The sequence below is a fragment of the Sarcophilus harrisii genome, chromosome 3 (assembly GCF_902635505.1).
Source record: "Sarcophilus harrisii chromosome 3, mSarHar1.11, whole genome shotgun sequence".
NCBI lineage: Eukaryota > Metazoa > Chordata > Mammalia > Dasyuromorphia > Dasyuridae > Sarcophilus > Sarcophilus harrisii.
The window spans coordinates 537,882,885-537,898,637 of record NC_045428.1 but is presented as its reverse complement, the minus strand read 5'-3'; the positions used below and the strand labels follow the sequence as shown (position 1 = coordinate 537,898,637).

Sequence of the window (15,753 nt, the reverse complement as noted above, 5' to 3'; positions counted from 1 at the left end):
TTATAAGCTTCAGAGTAAAGAAGAGAGGAAAGAAAGTGGAGGCATTGATAGTCACTAGTGATCTTTTTTTTTTTTTTTTTTTTTTTTTTGCTGTACAAAAAGAATCAGACTCTGAATTATTGTACAATTAGCTTGTGAAGGAAATCAAAAATGCAGGTGTGCATAAATATAGGGATTGGGAATTCAATGTAATGGTTTTTAGTCATCCCCAGAGTTCTTTTCTGGGTATAGCTGGTTCAGTTCATTACTGCTCCATTAGAAATGATTTGGTTGATCTTGTTGCTGAGGATGGCCTGATCCATCAGAACTGGTCATCATCTAGTATTGTTGTTGAAGTATATAATGATCTCCTGGTCCTGCTCATTTCACTCAGCATCAGTTCATGTAAGTCTCTCCAGGCCTTTCTGAAATCATCCTGTTGGTCATTTCTTACAGAACAGTAATATTCCATAATTTTCATATACCACAATTTATTCAGCCATTCTCCAACTGATGGACATCCATTCAGTTTCCAGTTTCTACCACTACAAAAGGGCTGCCACAAACATTCGTGCACATACAGGTCCCTTTCCTTCTTTATAATCTCTTTGGGATATAATCCCAGTAGTAACACTGCTGGATCAAAGGGTATGCACAGTTTGATAACTTTTTGAGCATAGTTCCAAACTACTCTCCAAAATGGTTGGATTCGTTCACAACTCCACCAACAATGAATCAATGTCCCAGTTTTCCCACATCCCCTCCAACAATCATCATTATTTTTTCCTGTCATTTTAGCTCAATCTGACAGGTGTGTGAGTGGTATCTTAGAGTTGTCTTAATTTGCATTTCTCTGATTAATAATGACTTGGAGCATCTTTTCATATGACTAGAAATAGTTTCAATTTCTTCATCTGAGAATTGTCTGTTCATATCCTTTGACCATTTTTCAATTGGAGAATGGCTTGATTTTTTATAAATTAGAGTTAATTCTCTATATATTTTGGAAATGAGGCCTTTATCAGAACCTTTGACTGTAAAAATATTTTCCCAGTTTATTGCTTCCCTTCTAATCTTGTCTGCATTAGATTTGTTTGTACAAAAACTTTTCAGTTTGGTATAATCAAAATTTTCTATTTTGTGGTCAGTAATGATCTCTAGTTCTGCTTTGGTCATAAGACCTTCCCCTTCCACAGGTCTGAGATGTAAACTATCCTATGTTCCTCTAATTTATTAATGATTTCATTCTTTATGCCTAGGTCATGAACCCATTTTGACCTTATCTTGGTGTACGGCGTTAAGTATGGATCAATGCCTAGTTTCTGCCATATTAGTTTCCAATTTTCCCAGCAATTTTTATCAAACAGTAAGTTCTTATCCCAAAAGCTGGGATCTTTGGGTTTGTCAAAGACTAGGTTGCTATGTTTGTTGACTGTTTTATCCCTTGAACCTAATCTATTCCACTGATCAACTAATCTATTCCTTAGCCAATACCAAATAGTTTTGGTAACTGCTGCTCTATAATATAATTTTAGATCTGGTACAGCTAAGCCACCATCATTTGATTTTTTTTCATTAATTCCCTTGAAATTCTTGACCTTTTGTTTTTCCATATGAACTTTGTTGTTATTTTTTCTAGGTCATTAAAATAGTTTTTTGGGAGTCTGATTGGTATAGCGCTAAATAAATAGATTAGTTTAGGTAATATTGTCATCTTTATTATATTTGCTCGCCCTATCCAAGAGCATTTAATATTTTTCCAATTGGTTAGATCAGACTTAATTTGTGTGAAAAGTGGTCTGTAATTTTGCTCATAAAGTTTCTGATTTTCCCTTGGCAGATAGATTCTAAATATTTTATATTATCAGTAGTTACTTTAAATGGAATTTCTCTTTGTAACTCTGACTGTTGGATTTTGTTAGTGATATATAAGAATGCTGATGACTTATGTGGGTTTATTTTATAACCAGCAACTTTGCTAAAGTTGTGGATTATTTCTAATAACTTTTTAGCAGAATCTCTGGGGTTCTCTAAGTATACCATCATGTCATCGGCAAAGAGTGATAATTTGGCTTCCTCATTGCCTATTCTTATTCCTTTAATCTCTTTCTCAGCTCTTATTGCTATAGCTAGCGTTTCTAATACAATATTAAATAGTAACGGTGATAGTGGGCAACCTTGTTTCACTCCAGATCTTATTGGGAATGGTTGCAGTTTGTCTCCATTACATATGATGCTTACTGATGGTTTTAAATAGATGCTGCTGATTATTTTAAGGAAAAGTCCATTTATTCCTATACTCTCAAGTGTTTTTAATAGGAATGGATGTTGGATTTTATCAAATGCTTTTTCTGCATCTATTGAGATGATCATATGGTTTTTGTTAATTTGGTTATTAACATGGCCAATTATATTGATAGTTTTCCTAATATTGAACCAGCCCTGCATTCCTGGTATAAATCCTACTTGATCATAGTGTATTATCTTGGAGATGATTTTCTGTAGTCTTTTTGCTAATATCTTATTTAAGATTTTAGCATCAATATTCATTAGGGAGATTGGTCTATAATTTTCTTTCTCTGTTTTCAGCCTACCTGGTTTAGGTATCAGTACCATGTCTGTGTCATAGAAGGAATTTGGTAGGACTCCTTCATTCCCTATTTTATCAAATAATTTATATAGCATTGGGGCCAATTGTTCTTTAAATGTTTGGTAAAATTCACATGTAAATCCATCTGGTCCTGGGGATTTTTTCTTAGGGAGTTGTTTAATTGCCTGTTCTATTTCTTTTTCTGAAATGGGACTATTCAAGCAATTTACTTCCTCCTCTGTTAGTCTGGGAAGTCTATATTTTTGGAGGTAGTCATCCATTTCACTTAGGTTATCAAATTTATTGGCATAAAGTTGAGCAAAATAACTCCTTATTATTTCTCTAATTTCCTCTTCATTGGTGGAAAGTTCTCCCTTTTCATTTTTAAGACTACTAATTTCATTTTCCTCCCTCCTTTTTCTAATCAGATTTACCAAAGGCTTATCTATTTTATTGGCTTTTTCATAGAACCAACTCTTAGTTTTATTAATTAGTTCAATAGTTTTTTTACTTTCAATATTTTTAATTTCTCCTTTTAATTTTAGAATTTCCAATTTAGTATTTGATTGGGGGTTTTTAATTTGGTCTTTTTTTAGTTTTTTTAGTTGCAAGCCCAATTCATTAATCTTTTCTTTCTCTGTTTTATTCAAGTAAGCCTCTAAGGATATAAAATTCCCTCTTATTACCGCTTTGGCTGCATCCCACAAATTTTGGTATGATGTCTCATCATTGTCATTATCTTGAGTGAAATTATTAATTGTATCTATAATTTGCTGCTTCACCCAATCATTCTTTAAGATGAGATTGTTTAGTTTCCAATTACTTTTTGGTCTATTTCCCCCTAACTTTTTGTTGAATGTAGTTTTTATTGCATCATGATCTGAAAAGAAAGCATTTACTATTTCTGCTTTCTTGCATTTAATTTTGAGGTCTTTATGTCCTAATATATGGTCAATTTTTGAATAGGTTCCATGAACTGCTGAGAAGAAAGTATATTCCCTTCTATCTCCATTCAATTTTCTCCAAAGATCCAACATACCTAATTTTTCTAATATTCTATTTACTTCTTTAATTTCTTTCTTATTTGTTTTGTGGTTTGATTTGTCTAATTCTGAGAGTGCAAGGTTGAGATCTCCTACTATTACAGTTTTGTTGTCTATTTCTTCTTGCAACTCTCTTAACTTCTCCTTTAGGAAGTTGAGTGCCATACCACTTGGTGCATATATGTTTAATATTGATATTGCTTCGTTGTTTATGCTACCCTTTAGCAGGATGTAGTTTCCTTCCTTATCTCTTTTAATTAGATCAATTTTTACTTTTGCTTGATCTGAGATAAGGATGGCTACCCCTGCTTTTTTGACTTCACCTGAAGCATAATAGATTTTGCTCCAGCCTTTTACCTTTACTCTATATGTATCCCCTGCTTTAAATGTGTTTCTTGTAAACAACATATTGTAGGGTTCTGACTTTTGATCCAGTCTGCTATCTGCCTCCTCTTTATGGGGGAGTTCATCCCATTCACATTTACGGTTAGAATTACTAAATCTGTATTTCCTGCCATCCTAATAACCCCAGATTGTGCTTTACTTATTCTTGCCTCCCCCAACCCTCTTTCCCCTTTTAAACTTATGTACCCCTCTTGTATCACGATACTTATCCTCTTTATAATCCCTCCCTCCCCCCTTTGAGTCTTTCCCCCTTCCTTCCCTTATTACTCTTTTCTTTTCCCTTTTCCTCTCCCCGTTTTTAATGAGGCGAGAGAGAATTTTCTCTAAAACAAATGTCAATTATTTTTTCTTTGAGCCAACTCTGATGAGAGTAAGATTCACACAATGTTCCTCCCCCTCTCTAAATTCCCTCAGATATGATAAGTTTCCTTAGCCTCTTTGTGGGATGTGGTTTCCCTCTTTTTATCCCTCCTTCCCACCTTATTCTGCCATCATCCCTTTTCCATATCTACTTCCCTTTTTATGTTATATCAGTACTATCAAATTTTACATGTATTTTTTTGTATATCCACAACGAAATACAATTCTCAAGAGTTATTTTTACCTTTTTCTGCATCTCTTGAGTTCTATTCTTGGAGATCAAATTTTTGTTTAATTCTGGTTTTTCTTCAGAAACAAATGGAATTCATTTGTTTCATTAAATGTCCATCTTCTTCCTGGAAGAAAATGCTCAACTTAGCTGGGTAGTTTATTCTTGGCTGCATCCCAAGTTCTTGTGCCTTTCGAATTCATATTTCCAGGCCCTTCTTTCCTTTAATGTAGAGGCAGCCAGATCCTGGGTGATCCTTATTGTGGCACCTCGGTATTTAAATGGTTTTTTTTTGGCTTCTTGTAAAATTTTTTCCTTTATCTGATAGTTCTGTAATTTTTGCCACAATATTCCTTGGTGTTTTATTTTAGGGTTTCTTTTCAGAAGGTGTTCGATGAATTCTTTCAATGCCTATTTTACCTTCTGATTCTATTACATCTGGGCAGTTCTCTTTGATGATTTCTTGTAAAATAGTATCTAGGCTCTTTTTTCATCATAGTTTTCGGAAAGTCCAATAATCCTCAGATTATCTCTCCTAGATCTATTTTCCAAGTCTGTCATTTTAGCAAGTAGATAATTCATGGTTTTTTCCAGTTTGTCATTTTTTTGGTTTTGCTTGACTGATTCTTGCTGTCTCAATGCATCATTAGTTTCAATTTGTTCAGTTCTAATTTTTAAAGAATTATTTTCTTCATTAGCTTTTTTTACTTCTTTCTGTATATGTCCAATTGAGTTTTTGAATGTATTGTTTTGGTCTGTGGAATTTTTTTCCATTTCACTAATTTTTTTTTAGTGAATTATTTTCTTTTTCCAATTCACCGATCCTACTTTCTTGCGTGTTCTTTGTCTTTTCCAATTCACGGATCCTACTTTCTAGTGAATTCTTTATTTTTTCCAATTCACAATTCTTACTTTCCTTTATTTTTTCCAATTCACCAATTTGCACTTCCTGGGAATTTTTTAACTTTTCCAATTCGTATTTCAGGAAGTTGTTGCTCTCTTGTAAGGCTTCTCTTTCCTTTCCCCATTTATCTTCTAACTCTCTTTTGAGACTTTAATGGTCTCTTCTATGAGAGCATTATGTAAGGAGGACAGTCTGATGCATTTTGCTGTTTGAGGTCTCTTCAGGTTTGCTGACCTGCTCTTTTTCTGCATAGAAGCTGTCGATTGTTCTTTTCATCTTTTTATTCATGTTTTAAAGCCTTTAGGGTAGGTCTCCTAGGCAAGGGGGTTACCAGCTTCCTCTGCAGAGCAGGGAAAGATTTAAAGCGATTTCCGGCTCCGAGGTATGGGAGTGCTCTGGGTGAGAGTTTTCCCTTCCCCCAACAGGAAGTGGATTCAGCACTGGCCTAGCTATCAAACGGCTTAGTAGGGCTGAGTGGATTATCGATTGCCCTAGGCTAGAGACTAAGTGGTGAAAGTGTCACTGCCCCAGGCCGGAGCCTCTTGTGGGACTGTGAGTATTAGCAGCTGACTGCAGACCGCAGACCGCCCGGAACTCTGCCCCAGTGTCTCTGCCCAATGCAAATCGGCCCTGGAAAAGCTCTATGGCCCCAAGCCGAGCTCCCCACTGCTCAGATTGGAGGCTAACCCGGGCTGCGTCCTCCTGCCGTGCAGGATCACAACTGCCCCAAGGAAAAGCCCTTACTGCGGGTTGGGGCTGCGCGCTTGTGCTGAGATCTGGGTGAAACCCTCGGTTTGAGACTCTCCTCGGAACCTAATTTCTCTCCCCGTCTGCGCCGATCTCCCCCCTGGCCCCGTAACCAACCTTTTTTGGCGAGACTGCAGATTTTCTTTGGCAGGTGAGTTGTTCTACTTCTTATCTTTCCGAATTGTAGCAGTCAAGACTATTTTTGAGGCTCGATATAATATTGGTAACGAGGGTAAGAGAAGAGCTTAGAAAGACGCGTGTGTCTTCTCCGCCATCTTGGCTCCGCCCCCCACTAGTGATCTTTTAATTACTAAACCTAATGGCTTCTTCATGCCTCAGTCAAATTATTTTGGAATTTTTTTCCCCCAAATTATCCTGTTTGTATATAACTATCAATATGGACTCTTCCCCAAAACCTGAGCTTCTTGAGAATAGAGGCTGTTTTTTGAACTTTTTTTTTGTAATACTAGTCTTAGCACAATGCCTGGAACTTGATAGATACTTAATAAATATCTATCTATATAAACATTTATATACTTTTAATGAAGAGCATATATTTGTGGGATGGCTTGCTATCATTAGGCATTGGGGAATGAGCTGTCCTCCATGGAATCAATTCAGTGACTACAGCCTGATTAGCAATGTGCGTTATTAGTTATCAATTTGACCAAAACCAAAATGTAGCAATAGTTCCTTTTTCTCACCCCCAAGTCAACATTCAAGTATGGTTTGAATTAAGTGCTTTCTAAGGCTCTTTCTAATTCTGAGAATTTGTAATTCCTTTTAAAAATTATTAATTTTTTTACATCACTTACATTTAAAAATATATCTTTTTTTTGTCTCACCTACCAGAGGGCCATTACTTCTACTAAAGGGGGAAAAAGAAAAAGAGGGGAAAGTTCGACAAAATTAACATATCAACCAGCTCTGACAATAAATAGAATTTAACACAAGCCAAAGACTCAGAAATCTCAGAAATCTAAATCTCAGAAAAATGAAAAAGTATTTTCTCATATCACCTTCAGGGTCAAAATTTTCATAATTTCCATAATTTCTTTTCATTCTATAAGTTCTGTCAGATATATCCTTTCCTTTTCTTATCCCAGTTGGTGTTCTTCCAAATTTACATGTTAGGCCAGAAAAAAGAACATTTGCAAGCAGAACGATAGTAGTCTTTAAATATTTGAAAAGTTCTCCTATGAAGAAGTATCCAATTTATACTGCTTGAACACAGAGGCCCAAACACAGATCAAAATGTAGGAGCTAAAGAAAGACAGATTTCTGCTAGCTAGTTGTAAGGAATAACTTCCCATCATTTAAGGCTGCTGTAGAAAGGAGGGATTTTTTTGTATTTTGTGGTATTTGAGCTGAAAGTTCGTGATCATTTTCCTGAAATATTAAAGAGGGTACCCCTACTTCTTCTAGTGTGCAATATATCCTTTTGGGGCTCCATCCAATATCCTGATATTCTATGAAATGCATAGTGTTCATCAAATGATTCCTTTGGACAGTAGCATGGCACAGTAGAGTTAGTACTGAATTTATAATCAGGAAAACATATATTCAAATGCTATCTTGGACACTTATTTGCTGTGATGTAGGTAGGCAAAGCCATTTATCCTTTCTCTGACTACTTTCCTCATATTTAAAATTTGGATCTATAACTGAATTTGATAGCCTACAAAGTTCCTTTCAGTCTAAATTTATCATCATATAACACCTTCTCCTCTTTGTCTGTAACCCTTCCTGGGTTGGGTAGTGAGGGTGTGTACTATGTTCTGCTCTTCCTGTTCTTTTTCCTTTGAAAAACCTTTCTTTATAGCTTTTTGCCCATGAAACCCCATTGTTTCAGTATTCTGTTCCTACCTATTGTTGGTGTCTGGGATTAAGAAGGCCTATGTGGGATCAAGAAGGCCTATATGTGCACATATCAGTATTGTGGGCTGTGATTATAGTATTACCCTCCAGATCTTTGCAGAAGTTGTGTCTTTTCATTCAGAATTTTTAAGTATATTGATCTCCATTGTCTTTTACTTTCTTAGTATCTCTAGAAAGCAGAAAGGGGAGTGAATTCCTTCATTTTATAGATGGAGAAATCTATTATCATGGGAATATCTAGGAGAGAACATAGTGTCAATATAGTATAATTACACTTGAAAATAACTATGATAATCATGGGGAATGACATGGAGGAAAGGGCCCCTGAACTGTTCATTAAGAAGAATACATTAAAATGGAACAAGCAGGGAAATAACATGAACAAAATTTATGTATAGAGATTAGGAATTTGAGTACAGATGGGTAGTCCTGCCTAGAGCAGAAAAGCACTGAAGTTGAGAAGGTGGGGCAGGAGGAGATGGTCTGGTAATGCTGAGTGATTATAGTGTATTCATCTTAAACTTGTAAAATCTGATTAAAATGCTCAGACTGTACAAAGCTGTAAGGCTGAACATGTCATGTTGTATCTAATGAATGTTAGAAGATGTTCAAAGTAGAATAAACAGGGGGAGATTTTCTCTCTTGTAATGGTAAGAACAGAGAGTGAAGCATTATCTTGAGTAGTGAAGTGAAACTCAAATAGAAGGTGACCACTGAACTGTATATAAAGGTCCCTATTAGCACACTGCTTTAGAAAACCACATATTAACATCATCTCTGTTTTATTATGTTTTTGTTGATTTTGTTAAATATTTCCCAATTACATTTTTATCTGGTTCAGGCTACAATCGGGAATTTTGCCAACTATGGGCATCTGTTTTACATTTCTGATCGAGAGGATGCAAACAGGAATGAGAGTAGAGTGAAAGGAGATAGAATATTGGTTAATAATAGGATGAGATTTTCAGGACTCTCATCCTCAAAAAAATCTTTTATTCTTCATCCATTTCCTCTCTGCTTTCTCTATTCTTTCATCATTTCTTCTTCTTTTCTCATTGTCTTTTTTCTTCCCATACTTCATCTTTCCTTTAATCTCTGTTATATTACTCTCCTTTTCTCTTCCCCTTTATTCCTCTAAAACAGTTTTATGTTTTTCCTCCTTTTTTCCCCTTGTTTCATTTCTTCTCCCTTATAATATTGTCAAGCATTCAATTGCATCCTTATATTTCTTTCACCTTCTCACTTTAGCCAGGGAGCTAGATAGCCAACACTGATAACATCTCATTGGGGAAATATGTTAAATTTCTTAGCCCATAGGCAGAAAGAAAAACCATATTCCCTGGACACTTGCCTTCTCACATTTTTCCAAATGCTGAAAAAAAATTCTCATAAAAGTGAGGGGATGAGGTCAAAGGGAAGCATAACTGTTTCTCTTGAGAAAAAGTGGTGATTGCAGAAAAATATTAATGATAAAAAGCAGCCTATCTTTCCTAGAGTCAGAAGCTGGCAACCCTTTGATAAGGAAGGAGAGAGGGGGTTATGGGAGGAACTTTGGGTGGAGCCCATGGACCAGTATTGTTATGGTCTCTTGTCCAGATCACCTGCATAGCAGCAAATGGAATAAATTTATTCCACTATGTTTCTCAGAAATAGTCATTTTTCTTAGGAAGTAAGGAGGGAGAGAAGGAAAGGAGAAGATGCCAGGGTCTTGATTCTGGGATTGAAGGAGTAAGACTTTATGGACTAATTGTTGAGCCGTTGATATACTTGGGCTTAGCACTCTAAAAAAACCTTCCCTATGGCAAAAGTGTGAAATCAAAAAGAAAAAATTAGTGGAAGTGGGAGGAGATTTATTTTTTTCCAGGCATCTTTATCATTTCTGTCAGAATCTCGAGACACTTACAATGTTTTATAAATAGTAGGCACTTACAATTCATTCATTGATTCATTCAGCTATCCAACTATTTGTTCATGTATTCCCCTTCATTACTTGGAGTTACTAGCTTGTCATATCATCTTCTCTTTATTAAATATAACAAAATTTATTTAACTTTGGGACCTTGTTTTTTCTTCACTCAGTTCTGTCCTACTGGGCAATAGAGCTCATTTTCTAGCTAGTAATTTGTGTTATTTATTAATCTTAGGTTCTGTAATCCTTAAGTTGCAGAAGGCCCTTCAGGAATAGATACTTCCCCAGGAAGAAATAGAAAATACCTGACAAAACAAACCCATGAACTATATGAAAATAATTGCAAAACACTTCACACTAATGAAGACATCTAAACAATTGGAGAAAACACTAATTTCTCATGGATAGGCCTAGCCAATATGATAAAAATTACAGTTCTACCTAATTTAAAGATTCAATGACATATCAATTAAATCTTTAAAGAATTTTTTTATAAAACTTGAAAAAAGGAGGAAATCTGGAGGAATACAAAATCAAGGATATCAAAATAATCAATGAAAATATGAAAGAAGGCAGCCTAGCAGTGACAGAATTCAAACTATATTACAAAGCAGTAATCATCAGAATAATCTGATGTATGGGCTTAGTATTGGCTAAGAAATAGTGGAATAAATTATTCAATACATATTAGTAATCTAGTTTTTGATAAACACAAAGATCTAAGCTTTTAGAGAAAGAACTCATCATTTCACAAAAATTCCTGGAAAACTAGAAAATGGTACTGCAGAAACTAGGCATAGAACAACATCTCACACCATGTACCAAAAATGTAGGAAATAGATAAACAATTTAAATATAATGAGTAATATCTAAAGTATATTAAGGGAGCATAGAAACATTTACCTGTCAATTGTATGGACAAGAGAAGAGTTTATAGCCAAACAAGAGATAAAGAGGTTCATGGGAAATATAATGAATAATTTTAACTACATGAATTACATTTCACAGAAACAAAACAAATATAACTAAAGGAAAATATAACTAGAAGGAAAACAAGAAGCTGAGGGAAATTATTCACCGCAAGTATGTCTGATAAAAGCCTCAAATATACAGTGAATGGAGCCAGATTTATAGAAGTAAGAGCCATTCCCCAAATAATAAGTGGTCAAAGGATATGAATAGTTTTCAGAAGAAAAATCATTGCTAAATAATTGTGAAAAATGCTCTAAAATACTATTGATTGAAGAAATGTAAATTTAAAGAATTCTGAGATTCCACCTTCTAACCATCAGATTGGCTAACATGATAAAAAAAAAAAAAGAAAAAAATGGCAGGACGTGGGGTAAAAGGGACATTAATACACTGTTGGTAGAATTGCAAATGCTAATCATTTGGGAGAACAATTTGGAACTATACCATAAGAGCTAAAAAAAAAATACTTTGCATACTCTTTGATCTGGAAGTGAGGTGGTGACAGGAGATAAAGTACTTTATCTAGATTCAGGAAACCTTGAGTTCAAGTGTGCTCAAAAACTTACCAGCTATGTGAATCCTGTTTGACTCAGTTTCCTCATCTGTAAAATAAACAGGAGAAGTATCTTTGGCAAGAACACTCTGAATGGGGTCACAAAAAATTGAACACAATTGAAATTTGATCCAAAAAAAACACTACTAGATTTGTATCCCAAAGAGATCAAATAAAAAGGAAAAGGATCTATTTGTACAAAAAATATTTATAGCAGCTCTTTTTGAAATGGCAAAGAATTGGCCATTGAGGGGATATCAATCAACTGAGAACGACTGAACAAATGGTGGTATGTGATTGTGATGGAATACTCTCCTGCTATAAGAAATGATGGACAGGATGGTTTCAGAACAGAGAAAGTTTCACTAACAGCTGGTCTTTAATAGCTCACAATTTATGATCCCAAGATCATACTGTCTCCTGAGACTGTGTGGGTCATTTCAATTTATCTAGCAATTAAATACCAGCTTTGTGCTAATGAAGAGAGATGGAATAGTAAATATAGGGTTCAAGTAATGCATCTGACATACAAGCATGTTACTTAACCTCTCAGTGCCCCTTAGGTAATTAAAGATGATTTTCCATTCTATAAGTTAGATACCTACAACAATGGTACAATGAATTGAGCGCTAGACTTGGAGTAAGGAAAAGCAGAGTTCTAATATGGCCCCAGATACTATCTATGGGACTCTGGGCAAGTGATTCAACATCTGTTTATCTATTTTCTTTTTCAATCTGTAAAGTGGGGGTGATAATAGTACCTATTTCATAGAGTTGTTTTGAGGATCAAGTGAGATATTTGTAAAAATGCTTTGCACAGCTTCTGACATATAGCAGACATTATATAAATGCTTATTTCCTTCTTCCTTCCCCTTCCCCTTTGTTCATGGAAGGACTTTCCACAGTTATAGATCTGGACCTTTCTGTGCTCCATCCCACCAAATGGCAGGTGCTGTGCTAGATATGATGCATGCAAAGAAAAAAAAGGCAATTCTTTCCCTCAAGGAGTAAACATTCTACGGGATGTTGCTCCATGTTGGTATCTAAGGTAGGGAGAAAAAAAGGGAAGGGCAAGCAGGGATGAACTAATGTTATTTGGGCAGAGACATTTAGGTAGAGTGGTACAAGATAGTAGATTGTACCAAAATGATAGAGTAGAACTAATAAATCTTTTGCAGAGGAAATAAAAGCTAGTATGTTGTGTGTGTATGTGTGTATGTATACACACACACACACACACACATACATACATACTGAAAATCACTTATTCTAACTTATTGTATAAGCTTAGACAAATTCTTCCTTTCTGTGTATCCAATTTTGTTTTCTTTTTACTTTTTGTAAAATAAAGGGGTCGATCTCAATGACTCAGCTATCTTTTTTTTTTTTAGCATTACTCTTCTATAATTCTGTGATAACTTCTGGCCTGACTCTTCTCTGAAGAACTTTAAGTAGCAATAAGGGAAGCATGTAGCTGTACCTATCAAGAGTGATCTTTGTATAGTAAAGTAATGAAATTATGCAAGTATTGGACCACTTTTCTTCATGGCAGATCTTTAAAGGAAAACATTATTGCAATTTAATCCTTGACTGATTAAAATCAGTTCATATTCATGGTAGATACTCCATTTTCTTAAAAGTTAAGATTTGTTTTCCTTCAATTATAATACTTAAACAATTTTTTTTGATGAACAGGGCAATCAAGAGATCTAATTTATAGTCCCAACTCTTCTACTAGTTAACTCTGTGACCATAGATAATTCACCTTTCCTTCCCCCTACCAGCTATTCTATGAGGGAGTTAGATGACATAATCATTAAAATGTCTTTTAGTTCTCATATTCTAGAATTTCATCTCTTTCCCCTTCTAACTGGTAAGACTTTAATTCTCTGAGATTTTTTAAAATTTTATTTTTGAGGAGATTAAATTGTTTTAAGTAATTTTACCACCCAGAGTTACCATGCTCATAGAATCTTAGAGGCCATCTAGTTTAATAAAAATCTGAAAAAGAATCTGTTCTACAAGTCTTGACAAGAAGACCATCTGTCTTCTACTGTAAAACCTCCAAATAGAGAGATTGTTAAACAGTAGACAGATAAGTAAGACTGTCTCCCTTCCTCAGAAGCGTATGCTATATACTATTCTGATTCCTTTACAAATAAGCACTGATAATTAGGACAGAGATGATTTTAAATATGATATTTTCCCCACTTAATAGTCTTTTATTTTTCTAATTACATGTAAAGATATGTTTTTGACATTCATTTTTGGAAGATTCTGAATTTCATTTTTTCCCTTCTTACTCTCCCTTCCCCTAAGACAACAATCTGATTTAGGTTAAACATGTATAATCATTTTAAACATATTTCCATATTAGTCATGTTGTAAAAGAAATCAGAACAAAAGGGGAAAACTACAAGAAAGAAAAAAAAAACAAAAAAGGTGAAAATAAGATGCTTTAATCTGCATTCAGTTTACATAACGTTTCTCTGAATGAGGATGGTGTTCTCTATCACAAGTCTATTGAAATTCTTGGATCACTGTATTGCTAAGAAGAACTAAGTTTATCACAGTTGATTACCACATAATCTTGATATTACTGTGTACAATATTCTCCTGGTTCTTCTCATTTCACTCAGTATCAGTTCATGGATTTCCAGGCCTTTCTGAAATCAGCCTGCTCATCATTTCCTATAGAACAATAACATTCCATAACATTCATAAACCATAACTTGTTCATCCATTCCCCCAATTGATGGGCCTTTATGCAATTTCCAATTCCTTGCCACCACAAAAAAAGAGCTGCTACAAACATTTTGCACATGTGTATTCTTTTCCTTCTTTTATGATCTCTTTGGGATACAGACCCAATAATGGCACTGTTGGATCAAAGGATATGCACAGTTTTATAGGCTTTTGGGCATAGTTCCAAAGTGTCATTTCACAACTTCACCAACAACTGTCCCAGTTTTCCTATATTCCAGCCAATATTTATCATTATCTTTTCCTGTCATCTTAATCTTAAATATGTGAGGTGATACCTAAGAGTTGTTTTAATCAGCATTTCTTTAGTCAATAGTGACTTAGAACATTTTTTCATATAAATATAAATGGCTTTAATTACTTCATCTAAAAATTGTCTATTTCTATCCTTTGACCATTTATCAATTGGGGAATAATTTTTTAATAAGGATATTTTAAGTCAAGCCTACAAGGTATAAAGCTGGTAGTACTCCCTATGGTAACAGCTCTATGTTCTGGATGCCACTGAAGAAAACTGTCCCATTTAAGGATCAAATGAGCCCTGTCTATGAATATCCCTATAGGACCCATCTAACATCTTTCTCCATGTTTAAATAGCTATCTCTAGGAGACATTGATTCTTGCTTTCTTCAGGAGCTTATGTAGAAATTAGTGCCCTGTGAGAAGATTTCCTAGACATTCTAAACTCATCAAGTCCAAAACAGAACCAATTATCTTTACCCTCAAACACACACCCCTTATCATTGTTTGAGGGCTCCACCAAAGTTTTTACTGCCACTCAGATTTGAAACCTTAGTCACATTCACATAATCAATAACTGGCCAACTGTTGTTTATTCTATTCCTAAAATATATTTCAAATCAATTCCCTTCTCACCTTCTGTATAACCACATTGATTAATTGGCTGAGTTCCTGAAACATTTCACCTAAACTATTGTAATAGCCTCCTAATTGGTTTCTTGGCCTCAAGTCTCTGCTCTTTCCAAACCATCTATCACATAGCTGCTAAAGTGATTTTCATAAATGGCAGGCCTTTGTGGCACTCTAATATTCAAAAACTGCCAGTGACTTTCTATTACTTCTGGAATCACATAGAAACTCCTCTTTTTTAATATTTAAAGCTATTTTCTTTTTCTCCTGAGGCAAAAGGGTTAAGTGACTTGCCCAAGGTCACACAGCTAGTAAGTGTTAAGTGTCTGAGATCAGATTTGAACTCAGATCTTCCTGACTCAGGGCTGATGCTCTATCCATTGCACCACATAGCTGCCTCCCTAAAGCCATTTTCAATCTTTCTCCAATCCACCTTTATAATGATATTATATTATGATACATATGTTAAAGTATATAGTATTATCACGCATCATGCTTTTAGCATATATACCATATGTCGTAATCTTCTTCTTGGATTTTTTGATTAAGCC

The 15,753-nt window shown here is 34.9% G+C and overlaps 1 protein-coding gene across 1 annotated transcript in view; it reads left to right on the top strand.

The window, feature by feature from the left end:
- The window catches only part of CSMD2 (CUB and Sushi multiple domains 2), a 994,819-nt gene that overhangs the window by 693,834 nt on the left and 285,232 nt on the right, over nucleotides 1-15,753 (top strand). The gene's annotated exons all lie outside the window — the stretch shown is intronic.